Source organism: Tupaia chinensis, unplaced genomic scaffold (assembly GCF_000334495.1).
Source record: "Tupaia chinensis unplaced genomic scaffold, TupChi_1.0 Scaffold141189_1, whole genome shotgun sequence".
NCBI lineage: Eukaryota > Metazoa > Chordata > Mammalia > Scandentia > Tupaiidae > Tupaia > Tupaia belangeri.
Window position 1 is genome coordinate 55,597 of NW_006201052.1, and position 9,653 is coordinate 65,249.

A 9,653-nucleotide genomic window follows, 5' to 3' on the forward strand; every position below is an offset into this window, starting at 1 on the left:
AGAAGAAAATTTTAGGCAGTGTGTTTAAAGTTAGATAGCTCAACATAATGTTCACTTAAATTTACAATGTCTCTGTTGGTCTTTTGCCTAAAGAGAAATATATTTCAAAAGCTTTCTTCAGTTTGTGCCATTGACTGTATGATTTACACTTTTCTACCCTTATTTGGTAAATGAATTTTTGAAGTTATCACACAAAGCTTGTTGAAATATTTAAAAAAGCATTTTGAAAAAAGATGTTTTTCTTTTCACGCAGGCAATCATTAGTGTAGAAAAAAGATAAACTGTTGGACTTACTTTCTTGCCCCAAATATTGGAAAGGAAAATGAGTAATACCTTTCTCTTTCTACAACAAACAAGATTCTTTTACATTAAATGGTGGTACAGAAAAATTAAAGCTGGATAAGAGAGACAATGATTCTAAGGCACCCTTAGCACTGGTAATTTCAAAATAAAGTCATTTTCAGTTGGCTGCTTTAAGTTATTTTAACTTTTTAAAGAATCATTTTGACATAGGTTAAGAACAATAAACAGGTTTTCTTCTTTTCTTCTCTTCCCAGACTAATATGAACAAGCTGTTTCCAACTAGTTTGCCAGTCTTGCTTCCATACCCCAAAGTTTAGGGAAACCTAGGTAATTTTGCCTTAGCCAACAGACAGAATAAATTTGGAAATGAGAAAAACAGAAGTTTGAAATTAGGAAATAAAGTATTTTGTTACAGCTGACATGTTGGAAATGAAGCTAATAGTTGTAAATAATAAACAGTAAACATGTTGATCTATTCTGGAACATTATGGCTTAAAATGCTATTTACTTTTAATTTCACAAATAAACACAGCTGTTTTATTCTGAAAAGCAGTGAAAGACATGCACCTCTACTAGCAGATTTAGCACTTCTGACCAAGTAAGACACCAACTTCTTAAAAAATACATTTCATGCACTGTACTGGATTTTTTTTTAAGATGTAAATTTTAATACATTATTTCTTTTTTGAACTTGAACGGGAACCAGAATGGGATGATCTGGAAGATGACCTGTGGCGCCTGGATAAAGAAGTGGTGTTCCGTAGGGGTTGGCGCTGGGCTCAGGGTTGTTTAGTGTTTACACCAATCACCTGGCTTTCAGGTGACCGTGATCTTGTTAGTCTTTTTTTGCGATCACCAGATGAAGAAGATCTAGAACGACTTCTCTTTCTGTTCCTCTCAGGAGAAGATGATGAACTCGAATAAGATCTTTTTCGTGGGGAAGAAGAGCCCCTGTGGGATCTGGAGCTTGATTTCGACCCATGAGATCTCGAATGTTCTCTGGAACTGGAACGAGATCTTGACTGCGAGCTGGAAGAACTTCTTGAACGGGACCTGGACCTAGACCTTGAACTTGAGGGGGAGGATGAGCGGGATGAAGATCGTGAATGTGAAGATCGAGACTTTTAGCGACTTTATCTATTAGATTTCTTTTTATTACTATCTTCTTCTTCGCTGGCATCAAGATTATATTTTGAGAGATCAGCATCATCTTCATCCTCATCCTCATCTAATTTATATTTAGAAAGATCTTCATCCTCATCCTCTTCTTTGCCCTCAGATTCTTTATCTTCAACTTCCTTTAATATAGATGCAGGACCAACCGCCTTTCCTCTTTATTTTTTCTTTTTACGTCCAAACTCATCATATTCACCATCAGATTCTTCTCTTTCTATGTACTCAACATTTTCTCTTTCATTAAAACCGCCACCATATCCTGTTCATTCTTCTAATTTAGCATACTTTGGAGTATTACACATGTTACACTCTGATCTTCTGGCCCAATTCACATTACTGCAAGTTTTACATTGCCAATCATTAGCACTGAACAGGCCTCCGCTCTTTTCGGCAAGTGTCTTTCCTATTTCAGTTCCCCCTGCTTTCATCATCTTGGCCTCAGTTGTTTTCTCCCTATCACACCGATTACAGCTGGTTCTTCTAGCAAAGTTTACATTTCCACATTTCTTGTCAGGGCAAATCCAGTCACAGTCACTGACTCAGAAATTCTTGGTTGACATCTTGGAAGCCCCTCCTTTCAAGTTCTGAAGGGAGCACCTATGCTCCCGGTGTCTAATTTTGATGCTCATACTCTGTTCGCTAAGTAGATTGTTCTTCTCCCCTTCCTTGTCTAGAGAGCTCTTCTTTTGTAATTTACCTCTTTAATATAACACCTTCCTGTGCTAGATACAACAGTTCAGAGATTAAATCAAGTACTGCGTTGTACCATTCATCCCTGTGTTTAAGCTGAGAATATATAGTTCCTTGTGTGTAGTTGACACTTCATTATTGTCATTTAACTAGAAAGTGAATTCAGATGGTAAAGGTGTGGGAGTTTACACAAATTGGTTTTTTATTTGTCAGTAGAATGTTTACAGACCAATGGCTTTTTTCATTTTTTTTTTTTTTCAAAGGAGGAGCTTCAGCTTGCGTGAAAATGAAACCAAGGACAAGGAGAACGTGAAATGGATTGTACCACCCCTGGAGACAGCTTTTGGAGGAGTGGGAAAGCCCGGTTCACGCCCTGGTGCTCCACTTCAGCTGAAGGATGACAACAGTGTTCGTGAAATAAATCCAGAAGAAAGGTAAAAATCTATGGCATCTTGATTCCTCTGTCAGGGAACATTAGAAAGGATTACTTTTTCTAGAAAGAAACTAGAATAGTGTCCTCTTCAGGACAAACATGAGAATAGTTAACTTCTGATTCTACTGAAAATCAACTAAAATGAGAGCAAGCGTCCTTGACCGTGAGCACTTTCCTCAGTCACCAGGGAGGCCTGGCTGTGAGGACAGCTTAGACATGTCCTTAGAGAATTTTCAGGGCTAGAGACAGGAGAGAACTGGATGATAAATGGGGAATAAGGCATCCAAGAGGCTTTCTTTGTTTCTTTCTCTTTCTTTCTTTCTTGCTTGTTTTTTCTTCTTTCTTTCTTTCCTTCCTTCTGTTTTTCACCTTTTAACACATGCTTTTATAGTATGCTGTATGGATAGTAAACAATACAAAGAGCAGGACATGTTTTTAAATTTAAGTTTGTCTGTCTAAATATTCGAAGGCCTAATACATTATGTTTTAAATCATGACAAAAAACTATTGGTAATTGTTCTTTTTTTTAAAATAATTATTTTATTTATCTTTTTAAAAATTTATTATTTATTCATTTGTTTATTTTAATTTGACCAGAGAGGGACAGAGAGAGGGAGAGAGAGTGAGAAAGCAAGCCGCCAGGTCCAGTACTTGAACCACGGTTGGCCATGTGGGAATCCAGCACCCTTAACCACCATGCTACCTGCCGGCCCCGGTAATTGTTCTTAAAACTTCTATTCAGGACCAGCAGTTAGCGTAATGACTATGTCGCTGGACTCCCACATAGTCGACTCTGGTTCGTGTCCCGGAGTGGCTTAAAACTCATGCCGGGCACGTGTGTGTGTGTGCCCAGGATCCCAAGAGGAGAATGGAGAAGGGATTGTGGCGTGGCCATGGCCATCCCCCCGGGGGGTGATCTCTCACTTTCTGTCTCTCTGTCTCTCTCTGTCTGGCAAGCGCACACGCCCTATAGCAAAAACCTCTCCAGAAAAACCCAAAACCAAACAAACAAAAAAACCAAAAATCTTCTATTCAGATCATTTTAAAGTAAGAAGGCAGTTATTTGGAATGAGTTCAGAAATGAAATATCCTAATGTCCTTTTAACATCTAAATAATGATTAAAAAGTTGTGCTATCACGAATAGATCATTCTTTAAACAATGTAATAAAAAACATACAAACACTGAAGGCTGACTGGATAGAATTTATGTTTTAGTTTTCGTTTTCTTTCCCCTTATATGAAATGTGTGCTCTTCAGAGAGAGAGAAAGGTGGGTGCATTTGGTGAGAGGACATCCTCAAGGGGGATGGTGATGTCCCAGTCTCTTTTCCTAGTCTCCTCAGATTTTGGGCAAGCGTGTTAGCCCAGTGTAGTATTTCAGGCCAAGGGACCGGGACTTGAGCTGCACTGTCTGTCGTATGGATTCCAGTGCCTTCAACTCCACACCTCTTGGGAGCCCCTATGCTGAATTGGATATAATCCCCCTAGATGTGTGTATATCTGACAGTATCTGACAATATTACAAGGGAAAGCTATGATATTGTAAGATACTCTGAAATACCAGTGATATCAGCCTAATTAATTGTGTAGAATCTGGAGAACAGGGGAGAGTTTTGGTCATGTATAATAGAAAGTTAAAGTCTAGATAAACTGTCATAGATTGTTAGATTACAATAATTATGTTCTTAAGGATAAAAATGAATGTTTGCCAGCACCAGTAGTGTCCCTAACATGTAATATGTATTCAGTAAGCAGTTGTTGGATGTATGAATCCACAGTTGAACAGAGGAATGTCTGTTCAAACATTTCTTTATGCCTGTAAAGTCTCCTCATTTCCAAAAACAATTTTTAAAAAATTTCTTGCTATAAGTTGTGTGTGCTTTCCATAGAGAGACAGAGCAAGCTAATGAGAGAGAAGGAAAGTGGGGAAACAACCATTGAGGAGGTGGTCACGTTGTAATCCCTTATCTTCCATCCTCCTCTTGGGATTTTGGGCACTCATACACATGTACTAGGTGGGATTTCGAGCCCCTGGGTCCAACACTCACACTGCAGGAAGTCAGGGAGGATCCAGCGCCTTGACGACTTGACCAACTGCTGACCTCATTGGCTCCTTGTAGTAGGTTACATTCTTATGTCCAAGTTTTGCTACCTTCTCGCTTTTTTTTTCACTCTATATCAATATTTGTGATAAAATGGATCAGAGACACACCAACATCATTGATACTTTATGAAAATAAAATGAGGTGGTGGTAATGTAATAGACTGAAAATGCCCCTGACAAACGATTATGAGCCTTTTGGTGATTGAAATACAAGACAAAGTTGGAATTTATTGTTTTCTCTCATGAGAGCCGGAGCTCAGCTGGTCAGGCACAGTCTCTTTCAGCAGAGCAGCCTGCTGGTCTTACGTAGGGTTTTGGGAAGAGTGGAGATTCAGGGTCGGCAGACCAGCAGAACCATGGGTAGGCTGACGTCATCAGAAGCAGCAGGGTTATTCAGTGAGAGTGTTACTCACGGTTGGCCCTGGAAGGCATGTTTATTACAGTGGGTTTTTGCAGACAGGCTGCCTTTCCAAAGCAAGTGGCTTACCTTGTTGGGTTGGTAAGTAAGGGTAGCAGTCACTGTTGAATACATGTCAAAGCGAGGTGTGGGTGAAACACCGTGCTCTGTGAGGTAATCTACATCAGAAGGTGCTGGGTTTGCATCCTTCGTTGTCCCTGAGTGCTAGGTGAGAGCATGCCTGTGGTCTGGAACTGGCTGAGCTAAGGGATGAGTTACAGCATGGGGACCTGTGTGGGGTGCTGACTCTGTGTTGTCTGTCTCTTTCTATAAGAAAGAAATGAGTGAATAATGGAAACACTGGTTCTGGGGGTTTTGGTATTACGACGGCTATGATCAGTCTGCTCTAACTCTGAGATGATTTTGACCAGAGGTTTTCTGTTTACAAGTTGTCTTCTGGGCAGGCTGGTGGCATGGAAATTAGGGTGACTAGATCTCACAGTATCGACTGCAAGGTCCAACTCCTCGATCTGGCAGCTTGAGAAATACACAGCGTGAGTGTGTTGGTGACTGGATCATGAAAAGACGGTGGAGGAGAAGGGATAGTGGTGTAGCCATCCAGCTGAGGGGTGTTTTTCTCCTTTTCTTTCTCTCTCTGGCAATCCCACACACCGTAGCAACAACAACAACAGAAAAGTTGTTGCCATCCATCAACTTGTTTGAAATGAAAATTCTTTCGTATTCTTCAATTGTAGACATAGGTTTGAAGTTTAAAGTTTGGGTGAAGAAGAATGGTTTAAGGACCAGCAGTTAGCGTAATAGCTATGTTGCTGAACTCCCATGTAGATGTCCGTGGTTTGAGTCCCGGACCCGGTGGCTTAAACTCATGCCAGGTGCGTGTGCATGCATGCCCAAGATCACGAGAGGAGAAGGTAGGAGAAGGGATTGTGGTTTGGCCATCCCCCCTTGGGGGTGATTTCTCGCTTTCTATCTCTCTGTCTCTCTCTGTCTTTCTGGCGAGTGCACGTGCCCTGTAGCAAAAGAAGTTAAAAAAAAAAAGGTTTAATGATTGCTCTCAGGATGATTTCCTCTACTTTATATACTTCATTTTAACTGGAATAGTTATTTATATAACTTTTTTTGGTCCATAACTGTTTACTTTCCTTTTTAGTATTCTTATGGGTTCACACTCAACTCTGTACATACTAATCTGTAGTGGGAAATGTTAGTCTTTTTATAAATTTATAAAGGCATAGACTAGTAATGATGCTCTTATGCATGTTGTTTACCACATAACAAACTAATGAGGTTTTTTCTATTAATATTAGAATTAAGTGCCTGGTGAAATGTGTACAAATGTTATCTAGTCAATTTAGATTTAAGCAAAATCATCAGTAATTAGATTCTTGCTTTTTGGAACTATATATAATGACGCTTTGGTATTTTCAATTTAAGGTCCTTCAGACCCTGCCCACTCATTATTTCCCAAATTTCTAATTTCATGTTTTACCTGACTCATGCTATGTTAAAAAATGTGTTTAAGGGAACCAGCAGTTAGTGTAATGGCTATGTCTCTGTACTCCCACGTAGTCGACTGCGGTTCGCATCCCAGACCCAGTGGCTTAAAACACGCCAGGCGCATGTGCGTGCGTGCCCAAGATCCTGAGAGGAGAATGGAGGAGAAGGGATTGTGGTGTGGCCATCCCTGCTGGGATTTTTTTTTTCTCGCTTTCTGTCTCTCTGTCTCTGTCTGGTGAGCACACGCACCCTATAGTGAAAAAAACCTCTCCAAAAAAAATGTGTTTAAGTGAACATTGGTGTACACAGAAATACTCTTCGAAACGAGAGTGCTAATCTCCGTAGATTACTCCTGTGTGTCCCACTCATTGCTGGTAGGCGGTGAGTGCCAGCCTTCTCGGGTCACATTCCCTCATAGTGTTGCATTCACCTCTGATACTAGCTTTCCTGCATCCTGTACTGTCCTTCCAATTCATTTTTAAAAACTGTTATTCTAGGAAGTATTTAATTTAATTTTACTCAGCATTGTTGTTATTTTTAATTTGACCAGAGAGAGGCAGAGAGAGAGAGAGAGAAAGTAAGAAAGCAATCCACCAGGTACAGGACTCAATCCTTGGTGAGCCATGAGGGAGTCTAGTGCCCTAAACACCATGCCACCCACCTACTAGCCACTCCTTCCAATTCTTTTATTTATTATTATAATAATTTCATTTATCTTATAGTAAATCACATTTAACTTTACAGTGTGTTACATTTCTTTTTCCAGAAGGAATGCCATGCCTATCAGTCAAGACAAAGACATTACTATCCATATCGTCATGATCAAATAGCATTTTATCATTTTTTTCCAAATTATTATTATTATTTTTATTCTAATTTTTTTAGACATTCAATCACTATATATAATTTTGTTATAGGGAACCAGCAGTTAGCATATTGGCTATGTCGCTGGACTCCCACGTAGTTGACCATGGTTTGCGTCCCGGACCCGGTGGCTTAAAAAACTCACGCCAGGCGCGAGTGCGTGCGTGCCCAAGATCCCGAGAGGAGAATGGAGGAGAAGGGATTGTGGCGTGACCATCCCCCCTGGGGGGTGATTTCTCGCTTTCTGTCTCTATGTCTCTCTCTGTCTGTCTGGCGAGCGCACGCGCCCTACAGTGAAAATCTCTCAAAATTTACCCAACATGAAATACTTCTTAGACCAGCCCAGTTGAGAATTCTATTCATGTTATAATCAGCAGGTAATAAACCATTTCTGTGTCCCACTAACATCATATTTCTCTTTTTTTTGGAGAGGTTTTACACTATAGGGCTCTTGCGCTCGCCAGAAAGACAGAGAAAGACTTAGAGACAGAAAATGAGAAATCACCCCCCAGAGGGGATGGTCACGCCGCAATCCCGTCTCCTCCATTCTCCTCTCGGGATCTTGGGCATGTACACACACGCGCCCAGCGTGAGTTTTTTTTTTTTGTTCTTTTTTTGAGAGTTTTTTGCTACAGGGCGCGTGCGCTCGCCAGACAGACAAAGAGAGACAGAGAGACAGAAAGCAGGAAATCACCCCCCGGAGGGGGGTGGCCATGCCACAGTCCCTTCTCCTCCATTCTCCTCTCGGGATCTTGGGCACACATGCACGCGCCCGGCGTGAGTTTAAGCCACCGGGTCTGGGACTCGAACCGCAGTCGACTATGTGGGAGTCCAGCGACATAGCCATTACGCTAACTGCTGGTCCCCCGGTGTGAGTTTTAAGCCACTGGGTCCAGGACGCGAACCGCGGTTGACTACGTGGTAGTCCAGCGACATAGCCATTACGCTAACTGCTGGTTCCCAACATCATATTTCTCTGTTTGCTCACTTGCTATCCTTCTTTATACTCTTGCCGTCTCCCACCCTGTTCTACACTGTCTTCAGCATCCCTGTTTTAACTGCTTTCATGCCTGTTAGTCCTAACGATTCTTTTTTTTTCCTTCTTTTTCTTAGAGAGGTTTTTGCTATAGGGCGTATACGCTTGCCAGAAAGACAGAGAGAGACAGACAGAAAGCGAGAAATCACCCCTCAGGGAGGATGGACATGCTCCTGGCCTTTCTCCTCCGTTCTCCTCTCGGGATCTTGGGCATGCACGCACATGCATCCAGCATGAGTTTAAGCCACCGGGTCTGGGACTCAAACCACGGTTGACTACATGGGAGTCCAGTGACATAGCCATTACACCAACTGCTGGTCTCAGTGCTTCCAATTTTTTTATTTTTGGAGAGGTTTTTGCTATAGGGTGTGTGCGGTCACCAGAAAGACAAGAGAGAGACAGGGAGATAGAAAGCGAGAAATCACTCCCCAGGGGGGAGTGATGGCCACGCTGCAATCCCTTGTCCTCCATTCTCTCAGGATCTTGGGCACGCACACGCCCGACCTGAGTTTAAGCCACCGGGCCTGGGACTTGAACCAGGGTCGGCTACATGGGAGTTCAGCGACATAGCTGTTACGCTAACTGTTGGTTCCCCAATCCTTTCGATTCTTATGGGAGCACTTACGCTCTCTGTGTCTAAACGTGCTCACTCTTGTTTTGCTTAGGAGATTGCTTTTCTTAATTCTTTTCTGTTTGGACAGCTAGTCTTTTATTTTTTATCTTTTTAATATACAGCCTTTTTTTTTTTTGGAGAGGTTTCTCCTATAGGGCACATGAGCTCACCAGAAAAAAGGAGAGAGACAGAGAGACAGAAAGCAAGCAATCACCCCCCAGGTGAAATGGCAACAATGGAATCCCTTCTCCATTTTCCACTCAGGAAATTGAGCATGCATGCACACACATCCGTTGTGAGTCTAAGCAACTGGGTCTGGGACTCAAACCATGGTCGACTATATGGGAGTCTATAGCCATTATGCCATCGGTTGGTCCCAATATTAAGCCTTCTTTCTGCTCAGGTACAACTTTTCAGGAGTGGATGGATGTGTCACATTTTTCTATTTACCCCTATTTGAGGCCGAGAATATGCATGTCTTTGTATGTAGTTGATTCTTTAGAATCATGTTTAAACAAG

General features: G+C 41.6%; 1 protein-coding gene and 1 pseudogene across 1 annotated transcript in view; one reads left to right on the forward strand and one right to left on the reverse strand.

The window, feature by feature from the left end:
* Positions 1-921: 921 nt before the first annotated feature.
* Positions 922-2,039, reverse strand: LOC102479956 (zinc finger Ran-binding domain-containing protein 2 pseudogene; annotated as a pseudogene).
* A 401-nt stretch (positions 2,040-2,440) lies between these two features.
* The window catches only part of LOC102480374 (ankyrin repeat domain-containing protein 26-like), a 19,735-nt gene continuing 12,522 nt past the window's right edge, over positions 2,441-9,653 (forward strand). The window contains exon 1 of the mRNA XM_027766125.1: positions 2,441-2,603. The gene's annotated coding sequence lies outside the window, so the exon portion shown is untranslated. The remainder of the gene's footprint in view (positions 2,604-9,653) is intronic.